Here is a 26,972-nt window from a genome sequence, read left to right as displayed (position 1 = left end):
TTTTTTTTTTTTTTTTTTTTTTTGAGACGGTGTCTTCCTCTGTGGCCCAGGCTGAAGTGCAGCAGCACTATCTCGGCTCACTGCAACCTCTGCCTCCTGGGTTCAAGCAATTATTCTGCCTCAGTCTCCGGAGTAGCTGGGATTATAGGCACTCACCACCATGCCCAGCGAATTTTTGTATCTTTAGTAGAGACAGGGCTTCACCATGTTGGCCAGGCTGGTCTTGAACTCCTGATCTTGTGATCCACCCACCTCAGCTTCCCAAAGTGCTGGGATTACAGGCGTGAACCACCGCACCCGGCCTAATATTAGGATATTTAATATAAGTTATGAAAGATGGGTTAGATGCTGGGAGAATGGCTGTGCTAAACACAAAAAGAAAAAAAAGAACTGTCATGGAGAAGTAAGTTGAGGTTTCTCTTCAGGGAATAACAACTAGTATTAATTTGTACTCACTAAAGCATCAGGCTGAATACTGAGCAGTAAACAGATTATGCAAGAATATTTTTGAAAGAGTAAAGAAAGCCACATATTTGTGCACAGGTTTATTGTTTTTCAAAGTGTTTGCTGCCACCTTGTATACTTGCTTTCTGTTTACACTTTCAGAAAAAAAGTACATTTTTAGTAAAATTCTATTTTGCAGTGTGAATCTTTTTGTGTGTTTTCCTTTCCAAGTTTGGAAGCAGGAGAGAAACAAGGGAGTAGGCAGATGGAGAAACAAATATTGACTTTATTACTAAATAAATCTGGTATTGGAATAGGATTCCTAAAGCTGAGTCCCAAAATTAGACTGATTTGCTGTTCTAACAGAAACCAGAAGATTCAGTGAGAAGGATGAGAAGCATCTCCCTAACATGAGAAATGAAACTTTTGAAAACATCACCAAAGTTGTTCCTGTCTTGTACTACAGGCCTCTCTCTACTGACTCGAGGTCTCAGGAGAAATCATGACCCCTCTTGCCTCCCCTGGCTGAACCACCTGGATGCCTTTCCATCATTCTCTATTATGACCCTATATAATGACCTTCTTCCTTATATGTGTTCACGAGTTGCAAAAATATATATATATTCTAGATGTCTATTATTTCTCTCTTTTTAAAAATTCTAAGTAATCAGAACAATACCAAGAAAAATACAAAAGCAAACTTCTTTATAGCTAATTGGAAACTTCCCTGCAATTCTGAAGTATATGTGATATTGGGTATTGTTACAATAATACGCAATATTATTAAAGTATATGTGATATTGTGTATTGTTTACCCTGTGGTGCTACATATGAATTTGTGTATGAAGCTATTCTTTACATTTTAATAAAATGTCAATGATATATAGAGAAAATAATTTTCCTAGGTATCACTGGAGATTCAAAATTTACCTCATATGAATACATTATTTTGGGAACCAATATTTATGCAGCCAGACAGACAATCAATTGGCTAGAAAGATTGGGATGAGCAGGCATTAAACATCACGTTCAGCTCTTAATGCCTGAATTTCAGACTATTTTCAGGGATGGCATTACTAAGGACTATTTCAGAAGAATAAAAGACTATACCAGAAATGGAAGAGACACCCTGCTTTTTTTTTTTTTTTTTTTTTCTCAGCATAAGCTTTTATCCTACCTATAACCTGATTAAGCATCAATGTCACCTAAGGAGTTGTTGATACAGTATTTATGTTGAAGCCTCATTCTTCACTCAGTAAATGATTTTTTTTCCCTGCAAGTGGTTGTATTCAGATAGTCAAATTATAGAGACTAGGCTGTTTAGTAGGTTTGAGGATTTTAACTTGTATGCTCAGTCTCAAAACATATAGAAACGATTGAAACACGTCTTGTATTCCCTAATCCAAAATGAACTTCCTGCCTGATTTTCTATAACTACATTCAAACCTTCTTAACCCTGAGTAAGCTCATTGTATTCACATGTATAATATTTTCTCTCATATTTTTAAGAGTCATCAGTTAATACCACCATTGTTTTATTTAAAAATTAGACTCCACTATGTTCTTTATGAGTGTTCATACTCTTGATTTAATGCCCAAATCCTCTGCCACCTTTCCCTGGAATCTGAAGTTGGAGAAAACTATAGTTACTGAGTCACATCAAAGCTATGATAGTTCACATTTGATTTTCACCTCATTTTATAGATACACAGCCTGAGAACTACCTAGTAATTCTGAATCCATTGCATCCTCTACGGGCATTTCAAAATACTCTGACTTGGGCATAGTTAGTGAATCATGTTTGAGCATTTGGGAGGAACACCACATGCTAACATATCATTCAGCAAGATCCATTTGAAGTTTGCTTTTAGGTGTTAATGATTTGGAGTTTTAATTTTACCAGCCACTCTCTTCAGTCCAGTGTTGGGAGATGAAGTGGGTATTTTATGAACCAAATTATGTTTTTTAAAAATTTCTTAAAAAGTTTTATTTTTTGCCCATCCTTTATCATTCCCCTGAAAAGAATTATGAAGTTCTCTTATGTAGAATTTTCTAGGCTGTTGCTATGAAATTGGAAAATCTTGTCACACCTTGAAGATTCTACACAGACCATGCATACAAATACTTTATTTGCTGTTGTGTGTCTACTCTGAAATCTTAGTTTTGATCACGCAAAGTTTTTCTTAGCCTGACCTATATAAATCAGAAACAATGTAATTCTCTCTCATACCTCAGAAAATATGTGCATGTGTATCTCTAGATAACGTGGATAATCAAAGTAATGACTAATGGTGGAAAGGACAAAAGAAATCATTATGAAGAATGCATCAATTTGACTATTCCCTTGCTTCTTTGTCATGCTTCTAGAAATTTACAGTAACTATGGTTCTTGTTTCTCTTCTACCAAGACAGTTACCAGCATTTAATAAAGTCTCATGCTGAGAGAATTACTTGTGTCTATACGTGTGTGTGTCTGTGTGTGTGTGTGACAAAGTGATGATCTGCAAAATTCCTATGACACTTGGCACTGAGGATGTTGTCCATATGTTTCTGTTTTGTTTGCTAAAGTCTCTTTGTGCAAACCGGAGGACATCTTTCCTAAATATACTCCCTGGTGATTTCCTGCTACCAATACATGCTGAAACCACAAGGAATTCAACACAGCCTTTTCATGAAGCTAAATATACCTTACAATTTTGAGATTCTTTGTGAATCAATTTAACAGTGAAGTGATTCTTCAGTTGCTGAAGGCTGAGTGGTCTCTCTGGAAGGCAGAACAGGAGCAGTGGTGCACAAATCTCTGCGCTGTTACTCCTTTTCTTTTACCTTCTATGAAGGCAGCATTCTCGTTGACATACTTAAAATGCCAAATCAAAAGTGTTTCCTTCTTTTGTCTTTCTTTAGTCATGTAAAAATACATTTTAAATTAAAAGATAGCATTTTAAGTTCCTTTTTTGTGATGTGGTTAATGTATGTATAGGAAATCTTTAAAATACACTGAAAGAAATGAAAATTTGTTTTCATCTCTTTTATGATTATGTAAAACATATTCTAAAGAAAACTTATCAGGAGCCCTCCAGGCATATTTATTAATGTTCATTTTCTTCATGGAAATTTGTAGGAGTCAATGTGTCTAAGAAGGACTTATTTATAATGACTAATGACTATACTATTAATAGATTATTCAATGATACTACTTGGTTCTTAGCCATTACATCACCAAACAAACTTATTAGAAGTGAATTCTTTTAGTAAAGAAATCTCAGATAAATATATTGTACTGTATCTAGTAAAGAAATCTCAGACAATTATTATATATCAGATATATATATGTACGTAGTTGGGGAGTGGTGCAAGGGCAGAAAAATAGCAGAAATTTCGAAACTAAATGTTATCGTTCAGCAGTTTTTCCAAAAGAAAGTGTATTTCTGTATTCCTGTATTCCATTCTCATGCTGCTAATAAAGACATACCCGAGCCTGGGTAATTTATAAAAGAAAGAGATGTAATTGATTCAAAGTTCAGCATGGTTGGAGGCCTCAGGAAATTTACAATCATGGTGGAAGGTGGAGCAAAAACATCCTTCTTCGCATGGCAGCAGCCAAAAGAAGTGCCAAGCAAAGGGGAAAAGCCCCTTATAAAACCATCAGACCTCGTGAGAACTCCAGTCACTATCATAAGAACAGCAGCATGAGGGGAACTCCCTCAATAATTCAATTACCTCCCACCATGTCCCTGCCATGACATGTGGGATTGTGGGAGCCACAATTCAAGATGAGTTATGGGTGAGGACACAGCCAAATCATATTGTTCTGCCCCTTGCCCCTCCCAAACATCATGTCCTCACATTTCAAAACACAATCATGTCCTTCCAACAGTCCCCTGAATTCTTAACTCATTCCAGCATTAACTCAAAATTGCAAATCCAAAGTCTCATCTGGGACAAGGCAAGTCCCTTCTGCCTATGAGCCTGTAAAATCAAAAGCAAGTTACTTCCTGGATAAATGGAGGTACAGGCATTGGGTAGATACACTCATTCCAAATGGGAGGAATTGGTCAAAACAAAGGGACTATAGGCCCCTGCAAGAGTGATATGCAATAGGGTCAAAACAAAGCGGCTACAGGCTTCATGCAAATCTGATATGCAATGGGGCAGTCATTAAACCTTAAAGTTCCAAATGACCTTCTTTGACTCCATGTCTCACATCTAGGACATGCTGATGGAAAAGGTGTGTTCCCATGGCCTTAGGCAGCTCTTCCCTTGTGGTTTTTCAGGGTACTACAGTCCCCCTCTCAGCTGTTTTCAAGGGCTGTTGCCGAGTGTCTGTGGCTTTTTCAGGCACACAGGACAAGTAGCCAGTGGATTTACCATTCTGGGGTATGGAGGATGGTGCCCCTCCTCTCACGGCTCCACTAGGCAGAGCCCCAGTGGGGATTCTGTGTGGGGGCTCTGACCCCACATTTCCCCTCCATACTGCCCTATCAGAGGTTTTCCATGAGAACCCCACCACTGCAGCAGACTTTTATGCTCTGCTTCCTCTTGAACACTTTGCCTCTTAGAAATTTCTTCCATCAGATAGCCTAAATAATCGTTCTCAACTTCAAAGTTCCATAGATCTCTACAGCAGGGACAAAATGCCCTCAGTCCCTTTGCATAGCAAGAGTAGCCTTTACTCCTGTTCCCAAAAAGTTCCTCATCTCCATCTGAAACCACCTCAGCCTGAACTTTATTGTACATATCACTATCATCATTTTGCTCAAAGCCATTCAACAAGTCTCCAGAAAGTTCCAGACTTTCCTACATTTTCCTGTTCTATAAGTTTCCAGGAAGTTCCAATTTTTCCCACATTTTCCTGTCTTCTTCTGAGCCCTCCAAACTGTTCCAGCCTCTGCCTGTTACCCAGTTCCAAAGTCACTTCCACATTTTTGGGGGTCTTTACAGCAGCACTCCACCCTCTACAGTACCAGTTTACTGAATTAGTGCACTCCCATGTTGCTAATAGAGACATACCTGAGACTGGGCAATTTATAAAGAAAAGAGGTCTAATTGACTCACCATTCAGCATTACTTGGAAGGCCTCAGGAAACTTACAATCATGGCAGAAGGGGAAGCAAACATGCCCTTCACATGGCAGCAGGAAGGAGAACTCCCAAGAAAAAGGGGGAAAGCCCATTATAAAACCATATGATCTTGTGAGAACTCAGTCACTATCATGAGAGCAGCTGCATGGGGGTAACTGTCCCCATGATTCTGTCACCTCCCACTGGTTCTCTCCCATGACACGTGGAGATTATGCGAACTAAATTCAAGATAAGATTTTGGCTGGAGAAATAGCAAGACCATTTCAGTTCCTAAACTCATCAATTAATCACTTCTTGATGAGTCAGGTCCACATTGCTCTATGTGATATAAACAAATGATGTACTCAGAGGCTAATGAATTGTGAATAATTTTTTATCTGCTAATTTATACTAGCTATGTTGGATTTCTTTTTTTATTCATCTGGTTATTTTTGCTTCTGTTATATTGTTTCCTTAGGCATTTATCTCACTTTTGGTATTTTTTCTTTGTTTTACATTTGATTTGATAATTAGCACCCAAATGAGAATATTTGTAAAAACTGTGTAAATAGGCACGAAGTGAGCACTTGTACTTTTAATGAACAGTTTTATATATGTTTTTATAGTTGAAAAATTATTTTTTTACTTACTTTTTGGAGAATAGTTGAATATGCCAGACATAGTAGCCATTCAGGCTGTCCACAAACATTACAGTTCTTCTAGGTATAGTAATATTGTGCCTTCTCAACACTTGAAGTTACATGTGCTTGTGAGACAGTTGGCTAACAAAATGTAAGCAGTAGAAATATGTGTCACTTTCAGGCCAAAGTTCTAAGAGCCAGTGTGAGAACACATTCTCTTACCACTTACTGTGGTTGATCATGGAGGTAGGTGTCAAGATGAGGTCACTGGGTCTCTTGAGTGAGTCTAATAAGCACAATCTCCAACAAAACTTTGGTTGACATGGAATACAACTAACAAGTAAACCTTTGCTTTTATAAGGAACTGAAAGTTGAGTTGCATGTTACCAAGAAATTGAAAATAAATTATAAATTAAACATTAGTATGAGAAGCCATTTATTGGGCCGGGCACGGTGGATCATGCCTGTAATCCCAGCACTTTGGGAGGCCAAGGTGGGTGGATCACGAGGTCAGGAGTTCAAGACCAGCCTGGCCAACATGGTGAAACTCCGTCTCTACTAACAATACAAAAATTAGCTGGGCATGGAGACGCGTGCCTATAATCCCAGACACTTGGGAGGCTGAGGCAGGAGAATTGCTTGAACCCAGGAGGTAGAGGTTGCAGTGAGCCGAGATCGCACCATTGCACTCCAGCCTGGGTGACAGGGTAAGACTCCGTCTCATAAAAAAAAAAAAAAAAAAAAAAAAGGAGAAGTCATTTATTCATAGCTGTTGCTTTCTTAACAGTAAGGAATCAAAATAAATGAGAAAGTCCCAAATTCAATAATTAGGTTCCCCCAAAATTTGATAATAAATGTATAAATGGATGAGGAATTCACTAGGAAAATAAAAGAATTACAAGAGGAAAATCATGAGTGTATTCACATAAGTCATTATAAGTATTTCTCAAAATGTTTTCTGAAATAAAATTGTTTACTATCAATAGATTTTAAAGTAAAAAGGAAAGCAACAATAATTGAAAATAATCAACTAATTTTCATTAGCTGATTCAGCTCTGTAATGAATATCTGATAACAATAATGCATTGCTGGTGAAAGTAGTGATAATGTCAGTGTGAGATGGAAGAAGAGCTGGACTGTTACTACGAAGAGGATCTCTTTGACATCAAGGTTGCTAGCATCAGCACCAAGATCACTGTTTCTCATTACATTCAATAGCACTAGAAAAATTTTCTATATTTACAAAATTGTTGAAATTATTGCTGCTTCATTGTCTCATGGAAAATAGACCACAACCTTTTAATTAACATTTATAAATATTTTGTTATTGTTCTCTCCTTTCATCATAGAACTCAGTGGAGAGATGAGGGTGGAGTTTTTTGGTGGATGAACTTTTGGATAAGCTGAATAAAATCTACACAGGCTGAACTCATTTTTATTCCATTTTGTTGTTAAAACAAATGACAAACAAAAGCTTCTGTGCCAGCATTCTCTCTTCTTTCAGGCTGAGTCATTTCCTAAGAGGCTCCTTATCTCTTAAAGTAGACTACTGGCAGATACACCCTAGTATCATTTTAATTACGTTTAAGCAAGCTTGGAGATGGTAGTCATTTAAATCACAAGACATGGACAATATTTTCAGCAATTTCATTAAGTCATTCCCAGTACTGAAACTAAAGATTTTCTCCCTTTCTAATAGTATGCAAATTATAGATTACTAACACCAAATAAACACCTAGCAATATTATTACATTCATTCTAAGAAACATTAACATAGGAAACTTGGTTTCTTCTAAACACATCACTATAGGTACAACTGGAAATACAAAAACATTTCATTTTAATAAGGGGAAAATTAGGCAATACATATAAGTAAACTTCATTTAAAAAGTGAATGACCTTTATGAATTAACAGAAATCATTAGATGTACTTAAAGCAAGACGTGAATAAATGTTTTTGATTAGGAAACAAAGTATTCTTAAAATTAATATATAAATTTAAATGGGATTTTACGTAAGACTGCTAATCAGGGTCAATTTTTTTAATTGTTTAACATAACCTTAAAGTTTATGTGGCAATAAATAAAGGGAGTCTGAAAATAGCAAAGATTATGAAACACAAAATTGTGCCATGTATTGTAAATCCTTTGCCTATACATTTTTAAGTCAGGTTATTCGTTTTATCAGCAAAGATGGCTAGAGTGTTGACTGGAGTTGTGTTGGATTTATAGATCACTTAGAATAAAATTGACATACAAAATATATAATAAGTATTCTGATCCATAACATGGTATACTGCTAAAATTATTTTTATCCTCATGATTTTCAAGTTTCAACAGGCAGATTAAAACTATGCCTTAATCTTCCTTTCCTGATTTTACAGAATCGCAACATCAATTAGAAGGAAGGACTCTGGGCTCTTTCAGGTCTTTCCCGGTCATTCACACAACCCTATAGATGCTTGGTCTTCTGGCTTCTCAGTAACATGTCAAGGCTTTTCAAAGTTTTCTTTGGACATTTCATTCCCCAGCTTTGGTCAGCTTCTTGTTTGCTCCAACTGTTATCAGTACCTCTTGTAAGCTGCCATATTGTTAAACTTTTTAAAGTTAACTAAAGTCCATAAAAATTATTTTCTCAGTGATCCAAATCAAGTCAGTTCTGATTAAGGTCAAATTAATACAAGGCCTGTGAGAGAAGGTTTTCAGGTAACTGCCGAGGGGTCCAGATAATGTCAATTTTCTGTGAATAAGGTTTTACATGAGTTCCAACCCCATTCTGTGTCTACCAGTGAGTAGCTGGTAAGCTACGATTCTTCATGAATACTGCGATAGTGAGTTTTGGGCTTTTAGGGTTACCACATACCTGGGAGAGGGGAATGTGACTACAATGAGTTTAAACACCACGAAGTTCCTAACTCTTACTGAGATAGTCATTTTTCTTGAATAACTACTCCTCAGATTGTTGCATGCTTTAATTTTCAAAGTTCTGAAAAAGTTGATATTGGCAATTTTTGCCAAAATTTTTATTGATTTTACAGAGGGGCAGATTTTTGGAGTCCCTGACTCTGCCATTTCTACTGGTAATTATCCTTTTACATTCTTTCTTTCTTCCTTCCTTTCTTTTTCCCCCTTATTAAACTGTCTAGGACTGCATTAAAACAATGAATATAAGTAATGAGAGCAATATCCTTCCTTAAACTTGAGAATTAACTACAACCTTTTGTCACTGAGTGTGATGTAGTTTTTTTTTTCAACTATATACTTTATTATATTGAGTTATCTCCAGTTCCAGTTTGCTGAAAGGTTTTAGTTGTTGTTGGGTTTTCTTGTTTTCTTGTTTGTTTTTTGTTTTTTTAGTTTTGCAAAATGTTTCTCCTGCATTCTGAATGTTTTGGGGTAATCATATGTTTTATTTTTTTGTCTGTTAATATGAAATACATTGATTTTCAAATAGTAACTATACTCATTCATGTTGTTTTACACTGTTTCTATATTTCTAGATTTAATTTCCTATTATTTTGTTAATTTTTGGGGGTTCATGAGAAAATTAGGTTGATAAATGTTTTCTATTCTTTTGACTACTCATTTAGTCAACTAAAAAAAAGCTTTAATTACCTGAATCATCTTTGTATATTTGTAAATTTTGCATTTCAATTGTATTTTTCCCCATGCATTTTGAAGCGTTTTAATTAGGTGCTTGTACACTTAGGATTGTTATATCCTTATATCCCTTTTTTTTTTTTTTTTTGAGACAACGTCTTGCTCTGTCACCCAGGCTGAAGTGCAGTAGTACAATCAGAGCTCACTGTAGCCTCGACATGTCAGGCTCAAGCCATCCTCTCACTTCAGCCTCTCAAGTAGAGGTGTCACTATGCTGCCAAGGCTGGTCTCAAACTCCTGGCCTCAAGCATATTCTCCTGTTGAACTGACCTCTCTACCATTATAAAATGTTTTTCTTTTCCCCGGTGATATTCCTAGCTTGAAACCTACTGTGTCTGATATTATTTTATTCAATTCAGCCTCCTTTGCTTAGTGTTTTCACAATGTCTTTTAAAATCTTCTACTTTTAGCCTACTGCTATATTAATATTTAAAATTCATTTCTTATATAACACATATAGTTAGGTCTTTTTAGTCAGCTTGATCTCTGTCAACAGATTGCACTTTTAGATTATTCCAATTAGATTGAATATAACTATCAAAATGGTTGGCTTTGAATCTGCCATCTTGTAGTTTGTTTTCTATTTGTTCCATTTTTCTCCATTCCTTTTTTCCTGTCTTCTTTTGAGTTAAATAAAAACGTTTTATAATTCCACTTTCTCTTCAATACTGGCTTCTTCCTCATCTCTTACTTTAAATTTTCAGTAGATCCTCCAGGGTTCACAATATACATCTTTAACTTATCACAGTTTATTTTCAAATATAATGCTACTTCCTATATATCTTGAAGGAAGATAACAAGATTTTACATCTGTTTCTCTCCTCATGTGCTACTGATGTTATTATTTTTATTTCTATATAATATACACATTTGTATTATTTTTGTTCACATAATTGTTTTCAAAGAGATTTAAATATGAGAATAAAAAACTTTTACATTTTCTTTAGGATTATAATTTAATGGCATTTGCTATTCATCTTTCTAAATTTAAATTTCTATCTTATTTTTTCTCTGCCTGAAGAACATCCTTTAATATTTTTTGTAGTTCTAATCTGTGAGTGATGAAATATCTCAATTGTTATTTGTCTAAATAATTTTTTTCACTACATTTTTGAAAAATATTTTGCCAAGTAGAGAACAGTCACACTGACAGTTTTGGATTTTTTTTCCTCACAGTACTTTAAAGATATTACTATATTTTCTTCTTGCTTGCATACATTTTGCCAACAATGTTTTTTTCACTTTTATGTTTGCTCCTTTGCATATAATAGGTCATTTTTTCTTCCCTCTCTAGCAGCTTTTAAGATGTTTCTCTGCATTACTGGTTTTACCAAGTTGATTTTGATATGCCATAGTACTGTTTTTTGTGTGTTTATTCTGATTGGGGTTTGTTTAACTTCTTGGATGTGTTGATTTATAGTCTTCACCGTATTTTAAAATTCTCTACTCTTATTCCAGATACTACTTTCCTTCCACTCCCATCCTTAGCCTTCTGCCTTTCTCCTTCTGTATCTAATTACACTTGTTAGAATATGATTATCACTGTGGCTCTTTTTATTTTCCTGTCTTCTTTTTTTTGTTTGTTTTTAGATCTCTGTTCTCATTTCCTTCCTATGACTTCATTTTTACTGATCTCTTCTTCTGCAATGTCTAATCTGCTGTTAATTCTCTACAGTGCACTTTTTATTTTAGTATGTGTTTTTTTCTTTACAGATTTTTATTTGGTAATGCTTTATATTTCTTATTTCCCTATCATTGTCACATATTTTTTTAATTGGGCACATATAACCATAAGGCACATATTTATAATTGTTTTCATATTTATAAATGTCCTTCATTGCCAATTCTGTCATCTCTCTTATTTATGAATGTCACTCTTGATTATATTTTCTCGTGATTATGAGGCAGATTTTCCAGCTTTAGTGATTAGATACCTAACATTGTGAATATGATGTTGAATGTTGGATTTTGATGTATTCCTTTATATTGTGATGTAACTTGTTCTGGTGCATAATTAAGTTCTTGGAAACAGTTAAATGCTTGCTTTTAAGTTTTTTGGAGTGTATCTTGACCAACTTTTAATTGAGGGCTAATTTAGACCTTCTACTAAGGTGTCACCCTTCTGAGATTTCTCCATGTCTTTAAAGTCTTCAGCTCTGGCTAATGGGAATAATTGCTATTCCCCGTTGTGTGTAGGCTCTGTGAATTGTTGCACTTTCTTAGTTCCAGTAGTTCTTTCCCTGCTCATGTCATTTCCTCTCACATAGGTGCAGATTAGATTCAGGAGGTCCCTAGGTAGATTCTAGAGCTTGCTCTTTCTTTCTCTCTCTCTTAGCTCCCCTTTCACTGGTAGTCTGTTTTATAAATTCTAGCTACTCAGACCTCTTTAACCTTTAATCTCCGTCTTCCTAAATCTGCGTGGTGGCTTGGTTCTGCTTGGATTTTCCTTCTTTATGCTGCAGCACAGGGACTACTTCTAGGCCAATGGTTTTCAAACTGAAATGATTTTGTTCCATAGTAGACATTTGCAATGTCTGATAACAATTTAGGTTGTTACAACTAGGGTAGTGCTACTACATTAGCACCAAAGCCAAGGATGCTGCTAAACCTTCCACAATGTACAGGTGAGCTCCCTACAACAAAGAATTATCCAGCCCAAAATGTCAACAGTGTACAAGGTTGAAAATCTTTTCCCTAGGTAGTTTCTCGGGAACATTATCATTCTCTCAGGTATCATAATCCTGCATGGCTTAATGCTTCAAAGCTGTATTCTGTAATATTTTGTTCAGTTTTCTAGTTATCTGAGTTGGAAATATAAATCCAGTCTTTCTTAGTGCATCATGGCCCAAAGTGGAAATCTTTCTTGTCTCTTGATAATAATATTTGTATTCTATTCATCCTCCTAACTTGCTTATGTAGTTAAATTTTATAGATTCCTTGAATGTGTAGACTCTCTATTTAAATTTCCTGCTAATATTGCTTGTACTCACAATGTGTTAAGGTGTGGGCTATGATTAACTTATAATTGAGGATGCTTACTTTGTACAAAGGAAGGATATTACAACACAGAGAATAACTTATGCCTCATTTTTATCTCCAAAACTGCTCTCAAAACTCACAAACTATATATAACATATCTTTGTGAAGTTTTCTGAAGTATGCCTGCCTGATAACTCCAGCTTTTGATGGGGAGAGGGGGCAGAGAAATTCTAGGCAGACAGGTGTGGGTCCCTGGTGAAGTCCCACCCTAAAGCTGAAAAGCCTGAGATTGTGGCCCAAAGTGAGAATTTACATCCTCATTTTCCCACTTGAATATTGCCTTTTCAAAAATCACCTGTGGCCTGCCCCACTAGCCCCCATCCTGTGCCCATAAAGACTCCAGACTCAGCAAGCAAAGAGGAGAAGGGACTGGACATCAGAGACTGTGGCTCGACATCGGCGAGAACCAGCTCGACCTTAGAGGAACAGCTTGAGGGCTAACTTTGGAGAAGAATCCAGCTGGAGATGGCTGAACTTCAGGGGCAGATTACCTTCCATCCTATCCCTTCTTCAGCTCCTCTTCCCACTAAAAGCCACTATCATTGGCAATAAAATCCCCCACCTTTACCATCTTTTAATTTATTTGTGCAACCTTATTTCTCCTGGATGCCAGACAAAAGTTCGGGTGCCATGAGTACAAACACAAAAGGCTGTCACACTGGCCTTTCACCCTCACTGGCAGAGGGCAGCCGCCTGATGTGAAAACGCAGAAGGCCCACTGAGCTGTTCACCCTTAAGCCATCTTCAGATGGAAGAGCTAAAAGAGCACTGTAACACTCTCCCTCTGGGACTTCAGGGATCGCATGCACCTCCGCAGATGCTGCCGTGAGGCCTGCACAGTGTTTGCTCCTGCCAGCACCCAGAAGCACTCACCCTGACTCCTGCACCTGCTCACCTATGCACTCCATCCCACAAGGGGTGGACTGCTGCAGGTCTGAGTGAGTGGAGCTCAATCCTGCCAGTGCTGAAGCAGCCAGCTGGTTCCAGGGTTCATGCATTCCAGTTCCCGCCTTATACGCTTGCATGCTCCCTCTTACTAGGAATTGAAAACTGCAGGATGGGTAAATGAGGCACCCCTGTCATGAGTCCTATGAAAGTGATGGAAAAATATCCTGCTTCAGTTCCATTTCTTCAGAGCTTTTAGCCTGATTCCATTAGGCTGTGGCATGTTTCCACCACATCTAGAGAGTTATGGGCCAAGCTCCAGAAAAAGGAAATCACAGAGAGAAAAGCCCAGAGAGAAGACCCTCCTTCGTGGGCTTAGTGTGTGGCACATCTTTCATGTTCCTGATTTGAGTCCCTGATTCTGCAGTTCTTCCCAGGATGGGCTGACATCAGGGATGATTAGTCCTGTGAGTGAAAACTCATATCTTACTATAGCACAACTTTACCTATGAGACATTAGTACATGTCCCAAAATGTGGTTTATTGTATGATTTTGATTAAACTGAGACCAGTTCTTGATCATGTATTCCTCACAGTAAAATTAAGAGCATGTCAAATGTATTTTAGCTTTTCTGATCTTTTGGAGACAGCTATTCAAGCAAAAGCAAAATATGCTTATATCTAACCAAAAGCATGGTTAACTGCCCAGACTGAAACCAAATGAATTCATTTTGAATCTTACTTTGACACTTAGCTTTGTGACTTTAAAGAAGCTAATAAATGTCTCAGTGTTCTTATCTGAGGTCTTCGATATGTCATCTTGGGATAATACCTTATTCCTCAAATGGTAATAATTCTATTGCTGATATCTGAAAACATTTTGTACTTACTTTAACTTAACCAAAACAGTTGAGCAATGGGTTTAAAACACACAAACGCGCGCACGCACACACACACACACACACGTAATAATAAAATTATAGCTTAATTCAACAAGTTTCAGTTTCAACATTTTATTTTTTAAATGTACGGCAAAAGAAAGTGGTATATAAAATATGACTGCTACTGGTATCTGTAGTAAAGGACAGACACCAAGAATAGGCAAAAGATATAACCTGTAGTAAAGAAAGTGAAAAAAAAAATAAAAGCAAGGAAGGGAATGTGGGAAGGAATTGTTTCTTTTGAGAACTGGGTGACTCTATTATATATGTTAACCCCTTCGATTCTTGAAATTGGACTACAGGGTAGTTATGCTTATCATCCTGTTACACAGGAATATGAAATTGAGAGAAGTTCAGAAATGCATTTTAGAACACTTGTTCTGTAAGCTGGCTACTAGAATTTGAACACAGGCCTGCTAAATCTAATATGCTTTGCTAAAGAAAAGCACCCTATTTCAACTCATTTCCCTCAGGAAAAAGACAAGTGAGATGATGCCCAATGATCTTTTGTTTTTCTGCTTCTTCACTTTAATGTCATAAAAAAGCCACCACAGTGGGGCAGAAAATTAAACCATTACCACTCAAACACAGTACTCAGACATCCTAAGACTTCTTTATATTATTCCCAAATGCACTAAATCTCCCAGCTCTCAAACTTCCCACTAACCACTAATTTATCTAACAAAGGCTATCAAAACTGATTTGGTATAACAAGCCGTAGCACATTTTTAAAATGCCTAATATGAATGGACTATGATTGTTGCTAAATTGTTAAACTCATTTTTGAATATCATTTTATATTTTACCAATGTCTAAAGTCCAAAAACATATAAGACTCTGTTTTAAAGATCTGATTTTCAAGAACATCTATTTATTCTCCTTTGAGGGAAATGGCATTTATTGTAGAGTTCAGGACTCCCCCATCGGCTCTTTGCAAGACCTCATGCAATCTCAGTTCATTTACTCTCTTAAGCTAGTTCCCAAGGTAAAAGGAAACACTGTTTACCACATATCTGGCTATAAATTGCTGTGAGAACCAAGGTAGTACTGAGTGTTTTGAAATTATGAAATGAAAGATAATATTCATGTTGCAAATGTGATCAGTCCTGCAGTGACTGTAAAAGAATATACAGTTGATGACGTGGTTGGAATTTACCCAGTGTGAGTGTATGATTCAAGCCCATAATAATTGCTTATTTTTGGCCACTATATAAACCAGAATAAAAGTTGAAGCAAGTATAAATCTACCAACCAGAAATCATTTATCAAAACTAAATGCATATTTCTGTGCTAGTTTCAAATTGCATTAATATTCACTTTCACTATTTCTTTAAGCAAAGTCTCACATCTTCATTCCTCTCTCTACCAGATGATATTAAAAGATATTTTGTTAGAAAAGAAGCAAATACAAATGAATTCAAACATCATGTCAGATACTTCTTCCTTGATATTAAGAAGTAAATCAAACTTCAACTCTCAATGCAAAAACGTGTATTAGCCTCTGGTAATCACAAGTTCACGATATTTCCTCTTTTTAAGAATGAGGTAGAGTGAAAGTGGTGGTTATCTGCGTGTCTTATTGAGATATTTGTTTTAGTCTTAATGATAGTTTTGAACAGTCTTAAAATCAGAGATACAGTCAATAATCATTGGGTGGTTATTGTTTTGAGAAAAAAAAAATCTGCTGTGTTGTCTATTTCCTACCTACTTCTGTTATAGCACTGTGGGGCTAGTGTTGCTATTAGCCCATTTTATAAATGATACAAGTGAGACTTAGAGTGACTTACTCAAGGTTATAGAGTTACAAGCTGTCAAAATAGAATCAAACTCAGGCAAACTGACTTTTAAGTGTCAGAAATGAAATCACTTTACCATACTGCCTAATGTTAATGACTATGAGAAAGGAAATCATTTAAATCCTGTTACACACTGAAGAAACATGCTTACTGCCAACAGTTCTCAAAAGTGGCCCAAATTAATTACAGAAGAGAAAGTGAAAGAGGAACTGGAAAAATTGCCTTTTTTCCACTCATTTTCTAAAGATAACACAGTAGAATTTTCTAGAGGCTAAGTGATGTGTGATATCACAACCAAGTAAAGGCTGAAAAAAAAATTTAAGAATCATACTGTCTTCTATTCAACCAGGCATTAAAAGAGACTTGTAAAACTGTAAAACATTGCCATTCATCTCACTAAATTATTTTTGTTTTTGAAAATAAAACTGTTTCTAAAATATACATTATTTTAAGACATAATGTGTTTATTTTTAAATAAATAACAAGACAAAAAATTTCTAAGTTTAATTTTAATGAAATGTTGACATACATAACTCATATAAAATAGCAGTACTTTGACAGTCTAACACTTTTTAAGAAAGCAAAGGGGTTCTGAGACCAAAATATTTGAGAACCCCTACTATAAGGCATTTTAATTACACACCATTTCCTCTGCCTAGGTCAGGTTAGCCTGATCTTCAGAAAGTCTAGGTGTTTTAAAACAACCTATCTGCTTGGATAGATTTATGGCCTAAGCTTATCACCAGTCTATAACATCCTTTTCAAATTTCATTTTGAAAAATCTTCTTTTAAAGTATCGTATAAAGTTTTATTTTGTATGCCCGAATTTTGAAAAGGTCACTAGTTCAAAATCAATGGAGTGGTTTTTCATTCCTTTTAATGTAGGATCAAGTTCATTTTGATTTGGTACTCAGTACATTATAATAACCCACTGAGTGCATGAAACTAAATGAGACAAACTGTATTGAGCAAGTGGCACTCTTGAAGTTTTCATAACTTCGTGTTGCTAGGAAACAACTTTACTATCAGCTCGAAGTTTAAACTTGGAGCATCTGCTTCATTTAAAGTCTGGCTTGCAGGCAGTATAGATTGCACTGAGCATTGGGAGGGGGATAAAAAGCAAAAGCAAAACCAATTACTTTCTAAAAACAACAACAATGTTAAAAGTCTTGAAAGCTGAGGGTCTTATGCTATATTTGTAATTATATCCTTTGGAACTGTTGCTAGAGGGGATGTCTTTCTGCTAACTCATAAACCTGAAGTCCAGAGTAGAAATCGGGATCATTCAGGTTCAAAAGCTCTAAGAAATGTAGAGTGAGAATTGCATGATGCCATCTCAGCCTTTGAGGAGGGAGTAAGAGTGGAAAATATACTCTGTGTCGTTGGCTTGCATTTTAACATATTCTTCTCAGGCAAAATTACTACTTTAAGGAAATGTTTTAGGATGTATGCAGACCATATATTCTACCCTTCCTTCTGCCCTTTTCCTTATTGTTTCATATTTCAGCATGTTATGATAAGTCTGGAACAGGATAGAGAAACAGCATATACTGTATTGGCCAATTATTTGTCCTTTTTATGCAAACTGATGCAGTAGCCTAGCACCATTTTTTCAAGGCATACCTGCTTAAATAAATTAATACTAACATTTCTACCATTTCATAAGGGAGGAAAATAAATTTATATCCCAATGAATGGAATGTCACATGACCCAACAAAAGCAAGTTGTGTTACTATTTTCATGTTAACAAATCCAAGTCCTAAAACTTGAACAATTTCTACTGTTTCACAGCATTTCCATCTATATTTTCACTCCTGAGAAGTTTGAAAATTAAAAAAAAAAAAAAAATCATGAAGAATAAGAGATGAACCACAAAAAAAAAAAAGAAAGGCTGGAAGAGGATTTTACAGATTTTTAAGAAATACAACTCATCTGCCTGAGCATTCTTTCGGCACTCTCATTTTAAGGTTACTTCTAGAAAGAAGAAATGATTTTTAATATTTCCTTCATCTGGAGAAATAACTGTCACTGTTCGGTATTCACGGACTTCCTGCTGAGGACTGCTACCGCAGTAGGCTCTGGTCTCACGATAGGCAGCCGTGATAAGCAAGGGCCCCCGCACAGAGATGGTTTGAATGATGTGGCTCCCTCCTGCTCCATATAACCATAGCAAGAAGAATGTAACAGTGGCCCTCCATTAGCGAACTTATTACGGTGATTCCCGAGTCATGATCGCGACCCACCTTAAAATCTACTGCTGGCATTTTCTTGTCATTGGATTGCCACATGAATTAGCAGTTTAAGACTCTGCCTCCTTACTAACACCAACATCTTATCTGTATGGCTTTGGCGCTAGTTCCTGCCTCCTTGTGCTCTACCTCTATCCCAGTTATCATCTTGAATTCAGTATGCTTTTGGGTCTCTGGTTAAATCTTAGAACTTTCCATTCAAAATAACGTACTTTATATTTCAGAACCACCCCTTAGGTTTGGTACCTGTACTATGTCCTTGAATTGAATATTTGCATCTGTTTCTTGATATATGTATTTTTCATTTAAAATATTTGCTCTTAAGTTATATAATTTACCTGGTGAAAGACCATACAACACTACTTGCATGTAGTCTCCCTATCATTGATGAACTTGCATGTTTCTTTTCTCCAATAAATTTTATGTCAATTTTACTACATTATTGAAATTCCCCCAGAGTAATGAGATCATATTTATCAACTAGTTTTTATACTGCTGTTGTTTTAAATGAAACAGAGTTGAATTAAGGTCTAATGCATTCCCATAAAAATTGCCTAGGTTTCTTTTTTGATATCTCATTTTATACAGGCAGTCAAGATATTCAAAGTTGGTTATATGAATACAAATTTCCTCAAAAAAGTACTCAAATCTATCTCTGGTTTACAGGACAAGATTTTAAAATCTGGATGTAAACATTAGAGGTTGGCTTTGTAGTTAGTAGCTAGTGTTAATAGCATGGACATAGATAAAATGTTATACTCACATGAACAAATGTCATCCTTTGCTTTTGATAGTCTTAGAAAATGATTGAAATTAATGTGACTGAACTATTCTTCTTCCTAAAATAATTTTTGAGAACTGTTTGAAAAAGGTGGTGATAATTTTTTAATGTCTGGCTCAAAACTGATCTCCTGCAGTAAGCCTTCCCAGAGAGTCTATTATTACAGACCGCTATTTTTATATTTTACTTTTTATTTCCACTGTATAACGCTTTGCTTTCTTAATTGCTTTGATCATCTTTCTTAGCTGCTGTCGCGCCTACAAGCCGTCAGAGAATTCTCCTTTCTTGAATCATGAAGATAAGGATCTCTCTGTCAGTGATATTATTCTTTAGCCTGAACAATTCGTTCTGTATAAAGTAGGTGTTCAGTTAGGTATGGGATTATGGGAATACAGGATTATGTATTTATTAGTCTAAAGGCAAGCTATTCTGAGAAAGTTGCTGTCAAAAACTGTGAAAACATGTTTAAAAATTTTATTTATTACTTATACGTAATATTGTTAGAGAAGTGGGCTGGGAAAAAGAGTAAGTGAATCTCAAACCACATTTTAAGGTTACTTTTCTGCTAATTTAAATATTTTAGTTTCATTTAAAAGTTTAGTACTATAACTGAGAGTAGAAAAAGAAATTATGTTCATTCAGATTCTTTAGCCCATATACACAATTATCTTTCTTTATATAGTTATACAGATTTTAAATTGCCTATAGGGGGTATAAAATAAAGTCTTCATATTGCCCACTAAATCTCATGAATTATAGATACCTGCTTTTTACTTTTGCTTAAGTAATGCAAGGCCCTTTCCCTTTTCACTTATCTTGTTGACTCCTATAATACATCATCTACTAACTTTTCCTTTATTTCCCCTTCATTTCTCCATTTCTTAAAATATGTGATGTAGCCAATTACCAGTTGAGGACATACCTTTTCTAAATGTTTGGGGTTCATATTTGAAGACAATTAAAAATCTTGGACAAAGTTTTTCTATTGTTAAAAAGAGTATTACTAGGTTTTACTCCAAATTTTTTTTAAAAAATTCAAATCTAGCACCATTGCTATATTCATCTCCTTTATTTTACCTGAGCAATGTATGATTTAAGAATACTTACTGATACTTTTTTTAAATTAGAAAATTGATGTTGATACTATTCCTTTCCGTTTGTTAGCTTTCCTTCTACCAGTGAGATCCCTCTGCTGCAGGACTGCTGGAGTTTGCTGGAGGTCCATTCCAAACCCTGTTTGCCTGGGTATCACCAGTGGAGGGTGCAGAACAGCAAAGATTGCTGCCTGTTTCTTCCTCTGGAAGCTTTGTCCCAGAGGGGCACCGCCAGATGCCAGCCAGAGCTCCCCTGTATGAGGTGTCTGTAGGACCCTACTGGGAGGTGTCTGCCAGTCAGGATACAAGGGGAGCACGGGGCAGGGGGGTATCAGGGACCCACTTGAGGAGGCAGTCTGTCCCTTATCAGAGCTCGAACTCTGTGCTGGGAGAACCACTGCTCTCTTCAGAGCTGTCAGGCAGGGACGTTTAAATGTGCTGAAGCTATGCCCACAGCTGCCCCTTCCCCCAGGTGCTCTGTCCCAGGGAGATGGGGGTTTCATCTATAACTCCCTGACTGGGGCTGCTGCCTTTTTTCAGAGATGCCCTGCCCAGAGAGGAGGAATCTAGAGAGGCAGTTTGAGTAGCCCTGCTGAGCTGCAGCGGGGCTTTGTTTACACTGTGAGGGTGAAACCGACTACTCAAGCTTTAGCAATGGTGGAGGCCCCTCCTCCCACCAAGCTTGAGCATCTCAGGTCAACCTCAGACTGCTCTACAGTAACCAAAACAGCATGGTGCTGGTACCAAAACAGATATATAGACCAGTGGAACAGAACAGAGGCCTCAGAAATAACACCACACACCTACAACCATCTGGTCTTTGACAAACCTGAGAAAAATAAGAGATGGGGAAAGGATTCCCTCTTTAATAACTGGTGTTGGGAACACTAGCAAACCATACGCAGAAAGCTGAAACTGCATCCCTTCCTTACACCTTATACAAAAATTGACTCAAGATGGATTAAAGACTTAAAGGTAAGGCCTAAAACCATAAAAACCCTAGAAGAAAACCTGGGCAATACCATTCAGGATATAGGCATGGACAAAGACTTCATGACTAAAACACCAAAAGCAATTGCAACAAATGCCAAAATTGTCAAATGAGATCTAATTAAACTAAAGAGCTTCTGCACAGCAAAAGAAACTATCATCAGAGTGAACAGGCAACCTACAGAATGGGAGAAAATTTTTGCAATCTACCCATCTGACAAAGGGCTAATATCCAGAACTACAAAGAGCTTAAATTGATAAGATAAAAACAAACAACCTCATTGTAAAGTAGGCAAAGGATATGAAAAGACACTTCTCAAAAGAAGACATTTTATGCCGCCAACAAACATATGAATAAAAGCTCATCATCACTGGTCATTAGAGAAACGCAAATCAAAACCACAATGAGATACCATCTCATGCCAGTTAGAATGGCAATCATTAAAAAGTCAGGAAACAACAGATGCTAGAGAGGATGCGGAGAAATAGGAACACTTTTACACCGTTGGTGGGAGTGTAAATTAGTTCAACCATTGGGGAAGACAGTGTGATGATTCCTCAAGGATCTAGAACTAGAAATACTATTTGATCCAGTGATCCCATTACTGGGTATATACCCAAAGGATTATAAATCATTCTACTGTAAAGACACATGCACACGTACGTTAATTGTGGCACTGTTCACAATAGCAAAGACTTGGAACCAACCCAAATGCCCACCAATGATAGACTGGATAGAGAAAATGTGGCACATATACACCATGGAATACCATGGAGCCATAAAAAAAGGATGAGTTCATGTCCTTTGCAGGAACACGGATGAAGCTGGAAACCATCATTCTCAGCAAACTAACACAAGAACAGAAAACCAAACACTGCATGTTCTCACTCATAAGTGGGAGTTGAACAATGAGAACACATGGACACAGGGAAGGGAATATCATACACCAGGGCTTCTTGAGGGGTGGGGAGCTAGGGGAGGGATAGCATTAGGAGATATACCTAATGTACATGACACGTTGATGGGTACAGCAAACCACCATGGCACGTGTATACCTATGTAACAAACTTGCACATTCTGCACAGGTACACCAGAACTTCAAGCATAATAATAATAGTAAAAACAAGGTCCAAGCAGATATGGCTTAGTTCAGTGCAAAAAAAAAAAAAAGAAAAAGAAAAAATTGAACAATTTTCTTTGAACAGTTGAAAATTGAACAGTTGCATTATAATCAAGTATAGGCACTGTGTTAAGCTCTTTACATAGTCGTGATCACTTGATCCTATAGAAAATAATCCTGATTCCAAATTCTGCTCTTGCTTTTGTAATTACTAGTTTAAATTTATTTTGTAACCATCAGACAAGTTATTTTCACACAATAGTTATTGTGTGGTTTGATTTCTTCTTCATAGTTATTTTGTGGTTTGATTTACTTCTTTTTAAATATTCTCTCTTTTACTTATTTTTTAATGTAGATACATCTTATGATCAACATTATTTTTCTGCCTCAAGAAAATCTTTCAACATTTCTGGTAATGCAGGTGTTAAATTATGTCCACAACTGACAAAATGGACTCCCTGTGGCTGAGTACTCAAAGTTAAAACAGAACCAGGCAACCATGGCTGGGTGAAGGTGCAGTCACATACTGTATTCTTGAAAAAAATTTTGCTACGGTTTGGATCTGTTTCCCCACTGTATCTCATGTCAAATTGCAATCCCCAGTGTTGGAGGTGGGGCTTGGTGGAAGGTGATTGGATCACAGGGGTGAAGTTCCCATGAATGTTTTAGCACCATCCCCCTTGGTACCGTCATTCTGATAGTAAGTTCTCATGAGATCCAGTTGTTTAAAAGTGTGTGGCACCTCCCCCATCTCTCTATTGTTTCTGCTCTTGCCATATAAGACGTATCTGTTCCCCCTTTGCCTTCCACCATAATTGTAAGTTTCCTGAGACCTCCTCAGAAGCCAAGCAGATGCCAGCCTCATGCTTCCTGTACAACCTACAGAACCGTAAGCCAATTAAACCTCATTTCGTTATAAATTACCCAGTCTCAGTTATTTCTTTATAGTAGTGTGAGAACAAACCAATACAATGTTGAAAAGGTATCACAGAACCTCCCTTTCTGCAATCACGCCAAACCAGCTGCTGTCATAGGTACCAAGATAGACTGCAGCTAGAAATTCCTCAACTAACCACCCACAGACCACCTGAAGAAAGCGAAGCATGTAATGTCTTCCTTAAACGCCATTCAATTCAGACTCTGCACTTGATTGCTTCCAATATTACAGTTTTTGCCTTTATAATATTTTCTAATCCTTTACCCCTGAAGTCCTCCTCAGAGTGCACTTTCGTTTTGCACTTAAGGCTTTATCTGCCCAATCTGCAGACTTCTCCTATTGCCTTTGCAGATTCCATCTGTCTTTTGTTAACATGGGTCAGCTGGCAATGAAGTTCTTCAACTTTTCCTTTCTCTAAGAAGGTCTTTCTTTCTTTCACTTTTATAGGATAATTGTACCATATATCAAATTTTAGGTTAGTGGGTATTGTTTTAAATTTTGATACTTTAAATATCTTATTCCACTTTCTTCTTGCTTTCATGGTTTCTAGCGAGAAGTCTATTTTACTTCTTTTATTTATTCCTCAATAGATCATGATGCTTCTTTCTCTGGCTTCTGTTAAGATTTTCACTTTGCCTTTGGTTCCTGATATTTGCAAATGATATACTTACGTGCAGTTTTTAGTATTTTTTTCTGCTCAGTGCACTCTGAGTTTCCTCGGTTTGTGGCTTAGTGTCTGTCATCAATTCTGAAATGTTCTTGGCCATTATTTCATCTATTAGCCATTTTTACTTCAAGACTTCTATTATCATTTCACATATTTTGCCCTGTTCTTTCTTCTTTTTCTAGCATTCCAGTTATGTATATGTTTCATCTTTTGAAATTTTCTTATAGTTCTAGGATGCCTTGCTTTTTTAGTTATTCATTTTTATAGTTTAGGAGTTCTATTGACCTATCATATGCTCACTGATTCTTTCTTCAGCTGTGTCCAGACTGCTGATAAGCCCATGAACAAAAGACATTCTGTTACAGTGTTTGTGATTTCTAGCTTTAAAAAAAAAAAAAAAATCCTCTGTGTTAGGTTTACCTCTCTCTGCCTATATTACCCATCTGTTCTTGAATGTTGTCCTCTTTTTCATTAGGTTACTTATTAGTCATTTTAAATCTCCTGTCTGAGAATTCCAGCACCTGTGTCATAACAGTCTGGTTGTGATGCTTGGTCTCTTTAGACTGTCTTTTTCCTTGCCTTATGGCATGCCTGGCAATTTTTTGTTGAAAGGCAGACATAATTTATCAGATAATAAGAACTGAGGTGAACAGGTCTCTGGTGTGAGGATGTGAGTTAATCTGGCGAGGAATTGGTCTTTGTTTAATGTTTGCTGTAGCTATAGGTGTCAGAAGCTTCAAATTCCTCCAGTGTCTTTGTTTTTGTCTGTCCCCTGACTTTAGGTTTCCTGAAGTACTCCTCCTTAGAGCGAGTCTGTATCATGCTGCTATCTCAGCAAGGATGCAGTATCGGGACAGTGCAGTCCCGATGGTGTGGTGGTAAGGTGTTGGGAAGAGGAATTGTTCAATAATCTCTCATTTCAATCTCCATCTTTTAGTGAGCCTGTGACTTTCACAAGTATTTCTTCTTGTATAGCTTCTCCACCTCTAGCCCATTAGATAAGACAGGAAGGCTATAGGCAACTGGAGCAAGAATGCTCTTCCCTCACAGCTCTGGAACAAGGCTCTGGTAAGGTCTTTCCCCCGTGGAGAGCATTCCTTTGCTAGAGAGAAAGCCCTGGGCATATTTCACAAGGGTTACTTTTCTCCTCCACTGACAGAGCATCCAGGGGACCTTTCTCAAATATTCACAGTAAGAACCTGGTAGAGTTCCTGGAGGTAAAACCCACAAAAGTATGGGGTTCCCCTAAAACCACAGCTCTCGGGGTTTTCTCACTCTTACACTAATCCGCACTCAGCCTCTGGCAATTCACCAAAAATCCTGTTGAAGTGGTCTTGCCAGTTTGTGACACCAATGGTTTCTGTTCCAGGGAAGCACATCTCAGCTATGACTCTAGATTCTCCTGTCCCTTCAGATGTCAAGATGACTCTTTTTCTTGCAACCTCAGTTCACTGATGAATCCAATAAAGCACATTCATTTTTCCTTTCTAAGCTTTTATTTGTTGTTGTAAGAATGGGGGTGATTTCTCTCGAACCTTTTACATGAAAGCCTTACTGATTTTTAGCAACACACATTCATTCAAAAATTGATTAATTTGCTCAGCAAACAATTATGGAGCATCTAATATATGCCAGGCACTGTATGAAGTGTCGTAGCCATCAAGAGGAGCCAATCAGGACGTGTCTCTGCAGCCTCTTTCCACTGGTAAACCAGATGCAAATGTTTTGCTGTCCTAATTATTGAAGGAGTTCCAGGATTCTCTGAAACAAAATCTATCTTTTTTCATTTCAGCTGACACACTGTCAGATGTGCAAATTCCATGTGGAGGTATTTATTTCCTCCTCCTGGTGTCAGGCTGTTGAGTGTGATTTGTACTTCCTGCTGCTTTGCTTCAGGCAAGGGAGGAGGTGACAGCTTCGAGTTGAATAATTAGACTAATTGCAGTACACACTCGAGGTTCTCAAGGAAAGCGCAAATATAGAAAATCAATTTTATAGTATTATTATCCAATTTTACAGTGTGTAATAATATATTTACGAAGCGTCAGCTTCAAAAATAGAAATAAAGACGATGAACATAAACAAAAATAAAACCAAAATAGGCTCTATGCCCAGAAATCCAGAGCAATAAACTAAGTGCAGCAGGAAAATACTGCCTAAAAGGAAGAGTTTTCAGACACACAAAAAAAGTGCTTTGAAAATGCTTTCTTCCAGATTGAAAGAGGATTCAACATCTTAGCTGTGATAGGAAAATACAAGTTTTCACACAAAGAGACCACAGAGAATGTGTTTATGAACTCTCTCTTAATTTAGCAGTTAGGAAAATAATAATCAGAAATGATATCATACTTGTGTGAGCTCAAAGTCTGACTTAGAACTCAAGTCTCCTGAATGTCAGTTCATGGTATCATCAACAGAGACAAGAACTTTATCTATGACTTTATGTTCCTCATTGATAAGCTTTATGCATAATTCATTGGCAGGATTCAGACAAAATAAACTAGAAAAAATTGGAGACATCAATAGAAGAAATTAACACAGATTCATGAGAGTGATAAACATGCTTCAGAAAGCTGATACACAGGTACCTTGTTTTATCATTGTATTTTACTATATCTGAAGTAAAAATGAGTTTCATAAATTTTGTACAGATAGGGGTCTCCATTA

The 26,972-nt window shown here is 36.7% G+C and overlaps 1 long non-coding RNA gene across 1 annotated transcript in view; it reads left to right on the top strand.

Moving 5' to 3' along the window:
* Positions 1–19,197, top strand: part of LOC105531790 — a 65,618-nt gene extending 46,421 nt beyond the window's left edge. Inside the window, exon 3 of the long non-coding RNA XR_001004856.1 lies at positions 18,258–19,197. This is a non-coding gene — a long non-coding RNA (uncharacterized LOC105531790). The remainder of the gene's footprint in view (positions 1–18,257) is intronic.
* Positions 19,198–26,972: the final 7,775 nt, after the last annotated feature.

This window comes from Mandrillus leucophaeus, unplaced genomic scaffold, assembly GCF_000951045.1.
Source record: "Mandrillus leucophaeus isolate KB7577 unplaced genomic scaffold, Mleu.le_1.0 Scaffold907, whole genome shotgun sequence".
Taxonomy (NCBI): Eukaryota; Metazoa; Chordata; class Mammalia; order Primates; family Cercopithecidae; genus Mandrillus; species Mandrillus leucophaeus.
This window is presented reverse-complemented; position numbering and strand designations above follow the sequence as displayed.